Consider the following 10,883-nt stretch of genomic DNA (forward strand, 5'->3'; position numbering starts at 1 on the left):
CTCCCAGAGCAGCCAGTACTCCTAACCACTGAGCCATGTCTCCAGTGCCCCCTTTCGAGAGGGAAAGCAGGCTCTTTTTCAGCGGATTGCTCAAGAGAACTGCGTTTTCACTTTTAACACCTAAGACTGCCCTAACCCAGGTCAAAGTTAAAGCCCCTTCAACACCACATGGCCTTAGCTTTGCCCATCCCAACCCTAATGTCCACTTCATCCCTCCCTCCCCAAGGAGCCTTGCTAATTATGTAGTCAATGTACCCTGAGTAATTGACACCATTCTCAGATCTAAAGGGCACACCTGATGAGGCATATTTTAGAACCAAAAGCCAACTTTTTTTTAAACTGGTAGTTTGTTCTTATTTTCACAATTTGTACAATAAATAAGTGAAGCTTAGAGAAAACAGGATGGTTTTTCACACTTACTGACCAACAGTGGTCCAAATAGCATTGTCCCGTTGACATTCCTGAATCTTGCTTTGGAAATATATGACATCATATATATGAAGTAAGCACAACAGTTCTTATTTTTCATATCCATCTACAGCATTGTCACATCCACCATTGAGTTACCCACTCTTTATGACATTTGCTTTAGCATTTAGCCATCATTTTTATTGAATCTATTAATATACACACCTTAAGGATGAAATGTCAAGGCTAGAGTGATTTCCCCCACTATGCTCCTACCTGTAGAGTCACCAGTCGATCTTACTGCAGGTCTCCACGAGGCCTTAACTGGGGTTTTAAGTCTAAGGCATCATGTTCCTTAAAGAATTGCTTGGCCCCACATACCAATAATTTGTGTAGATTTTTCTGGCAGTTATCTTGCCTTTCATAGTATGCTTACATAAAATGACGAAAACAAATGTGCCTTTTATTTCTATGAATGGGGTTATTGTGGAGAAATATGAAGAAGCCATAAATAAGAGTGCAAAGTCCCCTTTGTCCCCAAAGCACAAACAGTCATATTGAGGGCTGGGCATATTCAAGGCAGCTCTTCTGATAAGAGGAAGAATATGACTTCTTATGCTCAAAGTAGAAACCAGCCTTAGTGCTTTGGGGGACTCTCCCCACTTCTGAAGCCTTTGTGGAATCTCTTTTAAGTTATGTGAAAGTTATATTTGAGCTATTTTAAAAGAACAAATCAAAAATTTTCTCTAAATTGTCTCTCCTTTGAAGTTTTGTTTTGGTTTCTGGTACACACATACTTTTACTTATGTGTACTAATACTGAATTACTCAAAAACAATTTCTTCCAATAGGCTTTAAAAGGAATTAACATTAAATTCAAATGTAGATGTGACGAAATTTCCTCTTAATCCTTCCTTTTGCTTTTGTTTTTATTTTTAGCCAATCATACTCAAGTTTATATGAAGCCCTCATTTGGCTCTTCTTAGACTTTTTTCACAACTTGGAAAATTTCATTAGAGAAAGGAGCTTTTGCATCAAGAGCAATACAGCCAAATTTTCCCTGGCTTTGTATATTAGTTTAATATTCCGTTTATAGTAAGGAGTGTGGAAGGTGGAAGGCATGACTTGTAGAGTAACAAATGAACAGATCGTTCTGTGGCAGAGTTAGGTACACAGTCCTGCTCTCACGGTGCTCATACGCCGAGTGAGTAGACTGAGAAGATGGATGTGTCCAGAGACCATTTGGGTTTTCTAGAACTACTTTGTATTTATATAAATGCATTTTTATTTTTTAAAGTTAAAATACAATTATGTAATTTCCCCCTTTTTTCTTGCATAACTCTTCCCATCGTTCCCTCTCAGAATTGTGGTCTCTTTTTCTTTAGTTGTTATTGTTAAATGCATTGTCACTTTTTAACAGTGGTCCAGTCATGTACTTCACTTATAAAAGAGCTATAATGAAAATTGAAATGGTTTCTCCTGTGAGTTGGCACTGTATGTGGTCTCAATAGCAGAAATGAAAAAAAAATGCTATAACAACATAAAACATGTTGTTTCAAATATCCTTAAAACAAGAATTCATACCCGGACCTAGTGGTGCACACCTTTAATCCCAGCACTGAGCAGGCAGAAGCAGGCAGTCTCTGTGAGTTTGAGGCCAACCTCATCTACGAAGTGAGTTCTAGGACAGCCAAGGCTACACAGAGAAAACCTCTGTCTTGAAAACCTAAAAACAAAAGCAAACAGCCACGACAACAAAGAAAGAAAGAATTCATTACAAAAGATTCTTTAAAAATATTGAAGTCAACCTGTTGAGCTACATTGAAAAGCAGATCAAGAGCTGCAGAGATGGCTCAACTGCTGCTCTTACAGAGGACCAGAGTTCAGTTCCTAGCATCCACATGGGACAGCTTACTTCTGCCTGTAACAGCAGCTCCAGTGGGACCCTATGGCCTCAACAGGCACTTGCACACACACACACACACATCATGCATGCACGCAAGCACTCATGCACTTGAATGCACACAGTGCCCAGCTTATAAAACATTCTTAACAGTAGTTGAGACAACTCCACACAGGAGAACCACATCACTCACCTCCAGTCACGTGGCTCTTACTCCACTGGACTAAAGGAGGCCATTCCTAAGTCTGGTATATTTAAAGCCTCGAGTTTTGTAGCAGTGGCGTAGGTGGGACATAAATTCATGAGGTGGTCTGTTCACAAAGACAAACCTTATAGTAATAGTGAAGTCAGTCTAGCAACAGATGATTCCAAGGCTCCAAGTAGGCTTCCTCGCCCCCACATTCCTATGGTGATATTTTTATTCCACTTAATACCAACACTTAATCAATCACCAATTTAAAAATATCTTAACACAGTAATAATTGAAATGTTGAAATATTGGTGCCTATTATACATACATAATTCCTCCATCCATCCATCTGTACATGTGCTAAGCATTGGCCAAATGTGTCGGGGGGGGGGGGGAGGAATGTCAGATTTTTCTATTGAAGATTTTATCTAAGAAGAAAGGGTTGGGTAGGTATTAGTACAACATTTTAAAAGAAAAGAATGCAAAAGATTAGTATAGGGACACAGAAAAGAAGAGCCAAGAAGTCTAATCCTGGGAAGAGGTCAAAGAGAATGACCTTTTTACCAATTATGAAAGATGGACAGGCATATTCCAGGGGAAGGCACGAAGGCACAAAAAGGAATACAGTCTCTTCAAAGCACCTCATGGTGCCTGGGAAGAACGGCTGCAAAGATGTACAAAAGGCAAAAGGTGCATGGATTAAAAGCCATATACTCAGGAGTTATGGTCTTCGCTGTAGGCAGTGGAAACGATGTGGATTATATTTTTACTGAAGTGAGAATGTTAAAAAATAATAGAAAGACATTGTAATTGCCAACTGTCTGTTAAGATTAGTGCATTTTTAAATGTCCAGAATATTTTAAATAAAAGGGTTAACTATATTTACTTTTCCACTAGAGTTAGGCAGTCAGCAATGTGTCAGCTAATTTTTGGTGCATTTTTAATAAGTTTCAATAGCTAAGAAAAATGCTAATGTCTTTATATGAAAGTTATGGACTAGTAAGAAAATTTCATTGTAGTGATTCATTAGTTGATTTCCTGGTGTGGCTAAGTTGTAGGTCTTAGGGCTCTTATTTCGATGACCTTGGAGAATGACAGAAGGAGAAAATTTAGTAACCCTTATTTGAGGGCTAGAAGCATCATCACAGATGAAGTGATGTCATCTACATGATATTTGAACTACAAAAAGCAAGTAAGAGATAAACCCAGAAATATATATGTACGTGTATATATATATATATATATATATATATATATATATATATATATATATATATATATATATATATTAACTCTGAGGTTATTTCCAATGGGATAGGCGATGCAGTACAGCTTTCAAGTGGTAGCACTCCTTCGTAGGAGCAGTTACCATACTTTGGTAAGAATGTACTGCAGGTTACTGAAAAGATTATGCTTGTAAATTTTAGGATTTTTTCATTAATCATGCCAATTTACTTTTTAATCCTTTTGCTTGGATAGCTGACCTTCATAAATACAGTTTTATAATGTATTCCCCACAAGTACAACACATGCTCTGAAATCTCTTAAGCTTAAGAGAACAGCGAGCTGAAGGAGACACATTTTGTTGAGCTGAAGGAGACACATTTTGTTCTTCCAGTTTTAATTGGTCAAGAGATGCAAAAGTTTCAGTTCATCAGAAGGAATAAGGTCAAGACAACTGTGTGACTCACTGACATGGTGAGTACTTCGCATAATGGAGACCTGCTCAGAGGACAGGCTCCAGGGTGGACGCACAGCAACAGGACTCCATGATGAAAATGGAGTGGGCAGGGGACTCTGAAAGGAGAAAGAGGAGGAGAGTGACTATGATGAAAGCACAATGTACAGAATGCTCAAAGAATTAATACATACATTTTTTAAATAAAGAAAATTGCTTCAAGAACATGTCAAGCGATACATAAATCAATTACCATGACTTATCCTGATTACAATAAATGCATATTTTAGAATGCTGCTCCACATCATCAATATATATTTGTATCTGTCAACTATAAGAAAAAAAAAAAACCTTAGTCTTTAAAATCCATAAAATCACTGAGGTTTCTCTCTTGTCTTTTTCTGTACAAAGGCTATACCAAGAGCCTGCGCAAGGTCGGAAAGCCCTCTATCCCTGAACTCTCTCTAATCTCTTTCTGGTTGTTTTATTCTAAGATGTGGCTCGTGCTTTGAAATCCCAGGCAGGCCTTGAACTCACCATCCACCCGCCTCAGCCTCATGCAGAACTGGTGCTGTAGGCCGATGCCACCAGGTCTGGCTTGGTTTTGCTTAAACAAGTTAGTAAAATGTACCTATGTAGTACTGTAGAACTCTGTTTTACCTACAGTCCAGTTAGTTTTCATTAAATAAATCTTCCAGCTTTACTAGGGTTAATCTCAGTAAGCATTAGAGTTTGAAAAAAATTCTTAGTGTTTAAGGCCTTTCTCACAGCGTAAAGACTAATTTTTAAAAATTCTATACTTATGAGTGTTTGCCTGCATGTATTTCTGTGCACCATGTTCACGCAGCGCTCATGGAGGTCAGGAGAGGATGGCAGATCTCCTGGAACTGGAGTTAGAGATGGTTGATTGCTGCTATGTGGGTGCTGGGGTGTGGGAACTAAGGTCCTCTGGAAGAGCACTGAGCACTGAGCTCTCTACCTCTAAGCCATCTCTCCGGCCCTTGTTGGCCTATTTTATGTCAACTTTCAAAACTACTGTGGTTTTCCAAGGTATTTTTGTTGGCATACAGTAGTTTATTTACTTAAATTACTATGTAGGATTGCTTAGCTATACGTAAAACTTTTTAAGTTAATTTTTACAGAGTTCTTTAAGCCTGGAGAATATTATTTCAAAGGAGCAAAGGAAAGAATTTGTAGAAACAGCTCCAGAAACATCTAGAATCTTAATGGTGTACCAAACCAAGGGTCAGCTGGAGCCCAACCCAAGCCTAAGTTAGGTAACTGTTTCAGAATACGCTGCTGAGAGCACATCCCGTCGCCCCACAGTGCCACTCACCAAAATCCCGCCCCGCCACAGTTATCTTTTCATTGCTTTTCTTGGTGCGTTCTTTCTTGCTTGCTTGTTTGCTTCCTTCCTTCCTTCCTTCCTTTCTTTTTTTCCTTCCTTCCCTCCTTTCTGTCTGTCTTTCAAGATAGAGTTTCTCTGTGTAACAAAGCCCTGTAGACTATCTTGGCCTGGAACTCAGCAGTCTGCCTGAGTGCTGGCATTAAAGGCATGAGCCACCACACCTGCCTTTGGTTTTTAAATTTATCATTGAGGTGGCCTCTTTTTATAAATTATAATGCAAATGAATGACTAACAAAACATATGTGACTGTTGATTACTTACAAAATTGTGAATGTGAATTTTGCTGAAGTAGTAAAAAGGGTGGCCTGACGTGATACAGGTAGAGTCTTGTCCGCAGTTAATTTCTCCATCACTAGTGGAAATGGCACTGCAGTCTCAAAACTCCTTTGTCTGGGGGCTAGAGAGGTGCCTCAGAGGTTAAGAGCACTAGCTGTTCTTCCAAAAGTCCTGACCTCAATTCCCAGGAACTGTGTGGTGGCTCGCAACCATCTATGATGAGATCTGGTTTCTTCTTCTGGCCTGCTGGCTCACATGTAGGCAGAATACTGTATAAATAATAAATAAATAAATAAATCTTTTTTAAAAATCCCTTCTTTGTCTGTTAGTAGACAAATACATTCTTCCTAATGAGATATTCTCTTTCCTTTGAGGGACATAAGATTGGCTAATAAATATATGAAAACCGTAGCTTTGCCTTTGCTCTCCCCCTGTAAACAGTGCACATAGATATTGTGGGTGTTGCATTGTGTTATATAAACCATGAGGAAAATTTGGCCATCCTTTCTTGTGTGTGTGTCCATATACGTGTGCAGGTGCATGTAGATGTGTGTCCATATGTTTGGAGGCCAGAGGTTGGTTGTAGGTGTCTTCCTCAACTGTGCTCCACCCTATTTTTGAGACAGGGTCTCCTCATTAGCTTGGCACTCACCTATGCAGCTGGATCGATGTGCTGAGGAAGCCCCGAGGATCCTCCTTTTTCTCTGACTCCCCAGCACTGGCACTGGAGGTGCACACTGGCAGGCCCTCGTGTTTACATGACAAGAATCTGAGCTTGGTTCCTGAGCCATCTCCACAGCCCTACAGCAAGCCTTTTGTATAGATATTTTTCATCTTTTAATCAGTTTGAGTTTCAAATGTACTAATTAAAGTTTTTCACAAAAAGAAAGAAAGAAAGAAAGAAAGAAAGAAAGAAAAAGAAAAAAATCAGCCAGAATGTAGATTTTAGTAAGTCTTGACCAGTGTATAGAAAGTTACTAAGTAACAATCTGTAAGGCTGTATACAGTTGCTTATGACTCTTGCCGTCTGACATGCTGAATAACATACAAATAGTCATTGTATGAGTCAGTGGGCAGGTCAAACATTACACATCCTCCTGATAGGGAACAAAAGAAAGCTCGAAAATTACCTTCAAGGATAACGTAAGAGGTACGTTGCAAAAATACGGATTAGATTGAAATGAAGGGAAACCAGTCATTCCATAGTGACCAGCTGTCCAGCAGTTTGTCCTTGACAGGTAAATGTAGCAAATATCAAACTGTAGGTGGGCACAGAAGAGACAAAGGGACCCAACTGTCTCACTCTGTTGATTCCCTGGGACCTCTCATTGACTGATTTATGAAGAAGGCAACACCTCACTGATGCACTGTGCAGAAATCATGCTCCGCCAAGCAAGGTTCAGAATTAAGAATGGAATGACTTTGGTGGTCAAATGGAAACCTCTTGGCTCACATTACAATAAAAACAATATTGTTAACCTCTGGGACTGAATGTTCCAGGCTTGATGCTCTGCTCTCTGCACCAACTACACATTTAATCCCCAAGACAACCCTGTGAGGAATTACTTTCTTCCTCTTCTAGAAAAACCTGATGCTCACAGCAGCATAGTCAGGTTAGTGGGGTGAGTTCTACTATGGTCCTCATTTAGCAGATGAGAAATCGAGACTTAGTAAAGCTAGGTAGTTTGCTCAGATCTTAATAGGATCAGTCCCAGAGGGTGGGGTGTGTGTGTTCCCTCCCACACCGACACACCAGCTCAAAACGGTGTTGGGGTGTATGATGCCTCTTGAAAAAGATAATGCATGCTGTGGTAAGAGAAACCAATGTGAAAAGACAATTCCAGTGCCAGGACATTTTGGCAAAATTGGGAGAATAATAAAGACAAAATAGGTTTAAAAAAAAGGCAAAATAAGTGGCTGCAGAGGTCAGGTATAGACAGGACCCAGGCAGGGCACAGAGGATCTTCAGGGCAGAGACACTACCCTGGATGATGCTACAGCTGTAGAACGTGTCTCACGTTTCTCGAAATCCATCACCTGGACCCTGATGTAAACGATGGGCTTTGGTGACTTTGATGTGCTAACCTAGGTTCCTTATATGTGCCATTTGGAGGAGCCACTGGGAGCGCATGGGAAATAATTGCGCTTCCTCTCAGTTAGTGTGAACTAAAGGGTCACTAAAATGTATCACTTATTTTTTGAAGTGCTTTCTAAATTACAAAGAAGAGACAACTAAGACAGTGCACTCTAAATATATCCACCGTGACCAGTGCTTTGTTTCTTTTTAGTAAGAACGAATGGATGTTGAGTAACAGCAGATTTTACATTCAATTTCCTTCTTGGCATTTTCCTAGCTCCCAAGGAAAGTATTTACTGCCATTCATTCTTTTTATTTAGATAGAAAAGAAAGTTAGAGAGGAGAAAGCCATTATCTTTAGTGTAATGCTGCAGTCCACTCCACTTTGTCTCCTAAGGGAATGTAATTTACTGAAGAGGAACTTGGCACCTCCCTAGCCACTCTCCTAAGAGCTTTTAAAAAATCTTCCTTTGTTTTTACAGTAAACTCTTCATTATCTTGAAGCACATAGTTAATTATTTCTAACTTAGCTAATTCAGGATAGGAGCAGTAACTTTGTAGGTTATTAAATAAATAAATGTTTTACTTCCCTCATCTTTAACAAAATCCTCTGAAAAGTTAGTCTTGTTTCATAAGACAGGGTCTTGCTTGGTATATCAAAATGACCTTCTACATCAGTCTTTGGATTATGGGATTATAGATGTAATTCTGTAATAAATTGAGAGGCTTGCCCAGGTTCTCAATCAATTCTTTTTGACAGAAGGAATGAAAAAGATATGTGTGTGCATACACATACAGATAGATTATAGATAGGTAGATAGATGATGATGAAGGAGGAGGAGGAAGAGGAGGAGGAGGAGGAGAAGAAAAGAAGAAAAAGAAAAGAAAGAAAGATAGATAGAAAGAAAGAATAGATAGAGACAAATGATAGATGGGGGAAACCTATGTGGCTTATGTAAATATTTTTCTTTTCTCTGATTACTGCAAATATGTGTCCTGACCAGTTTGCCAAGATGGTTCCCTGTAATCAGGCAACAGGAAGGTAAGTAGTCTTTTGACGAATGCTTTGCGGGTATTTCTGCCTGTGAATCTTTGACGACTTGGATCCTGAGAGATTCCTTTGCTGTTTCTCTATTTCAAAGATGGTTTCTTACGAATCTGCTCATTTCCGGCTGCTCCGAGCACCATGGTCCCAGAGCCGTCATGAGAGGGAAGATTGCTACTGCCTATTTCTTCCACGACAGCGATCAATTTGTTTCTCAGTGATTTACATCCACTTTTCTTCCAGCTGCTAGGAACAGAGTCTAGGTCTGGTATCCCTAACAAGTTAGACTTGGCCAGCCATACTCAACAGATCAATTAAAGGGACAAAGTAATAGTGAACAGCAGAAAAGGGCGATTTATTCAGTGTAGCAACACATTAGGAAGAGGACCAATGTGGCCCCGCCCTCTGCAAGTGGCCCCGCCCCCTGCAAGTCTGTTTTTGGGTTTTGACATGAATCTTACGTTTGAATAGAAGGAAGAAGGTAGGGATAACTACAGGTCCCAGCAAGGCGTGTTTCTGGCTGTCATCAGCTCAGGTCCTCTCTCCTGTAAGTAAGGTGGTCTGACAATGTCAGAGCTGTGTGAAATCTCTGTCTGGAGACAAGCTCATTCTCTGGTTGACACCAGGGTCCCAGTCTGAGACTAAGACTCAAGAGGGAGTTCCAATCTCTTGGGATCCATTGTGTCAGAGGCAGGAGGACACAGCGTTTTTAGACAATCTTCGTTCTTGCCGAGGTGACTACAGTCGTAACGAAGCTCACTTACATGTCCTGCTGGTGTTTTCTTATTTTCTCAGCCTACAAAATCTCACCTGACGTGTGGCTGAAGGACAGAACTCATTGCTGGGTCAAGGCAGTGGCCATCCTGAGCTATCCCTGGGGAGGATGGACGTTACAGGTCTTTAGTCTTCATCACTTATATATGAGTCAGCGTTCTGCTACTTTTATAAAAACCCTAATGTCATCACTTTAAAAAGAAAGTTGACTTTAGGTGTACTAGTGCCCAGTCAGTTAGCCCGTTGCCTTTATTATGTTGGAGTACGTGGATCTTTGCCTTACAGCCAAGTCACACCCTCCCATTGACCTTACCTTTTAAAATGCCCAGCAACTTCCAGGGCACCATAAACTAAGGGCCAAGTCTTAAATACACAGATCACTGGGGAGCACTTTTCCAAGCCCTAATGTTGTCAAGACTTAAATATACTTTCAGGAGAGCATGTCTAGTGTTAGGAATATCTGCTTCTCTTTAACAGTATGTCTCCGAAGTGTGATAGCCATTGAGCACAGGGTAAATGAGAAACAATAGTTGGTCAGAATGAAAACTGAGCTTAAAGACTTCTGCCAAGCAAACAGTTCGGTCCTGGCAGCATCATCTCATGTGCCTTGCACAGGGCCTGCCTTTCTAGATGGGGCAACGATATCTTCTGCTCACCAACGGGTGAGTCCTGAAGCTGGGGCACATCAGACAAGCCATGTTCGAGTTTCTATGAAGTGCGCTGCATGGGCTATTATAGGTTGGAAAATGGCTAAAAGACAATCTAGGCCAGTTTGACAAAAATAAGAGAAAGTCTAAGGTTTGTGCTTGTGTGTGTGTGTGTGTGTGTGTGTGTGTGTGTGTGTGTGTGTACACATGGAGGCCACAGATCAATATAGGATATCTTCCTGAGTGGCTCTCCACTATACTTTTTTTTTAGCTAGGCTGGCAGGTGCAACCCCCAGAGACTCTTCAGTTTCTGGCAACCCAGCACTGGGATTACAGGCCCCTGTTGCCATGCCTGGGGATCCAAACTCAGACATTCATGGTTGCACAAGCACCTTACCCACTGAGTAGCTTTTGATGAATGTCCTGTCCACTGACTCCTGAGGGTGGGGTGGGCAGGGCCAGGTGAAATGAGGAGCTG

The sequence above is a fragment of the Acomys russatus genome, chromosome 19, assembly GCF_903995435.1.
Source record: "Acomys russatus chromosome 19, mAcoRus1.1, whole genome shotgun sequence".
Taxonomy (NCBI): Eukaryota; Metazoa; Chordata; class Mammalia; order Rodentia; family Muridae; genus Acomys; species Acomys russatus.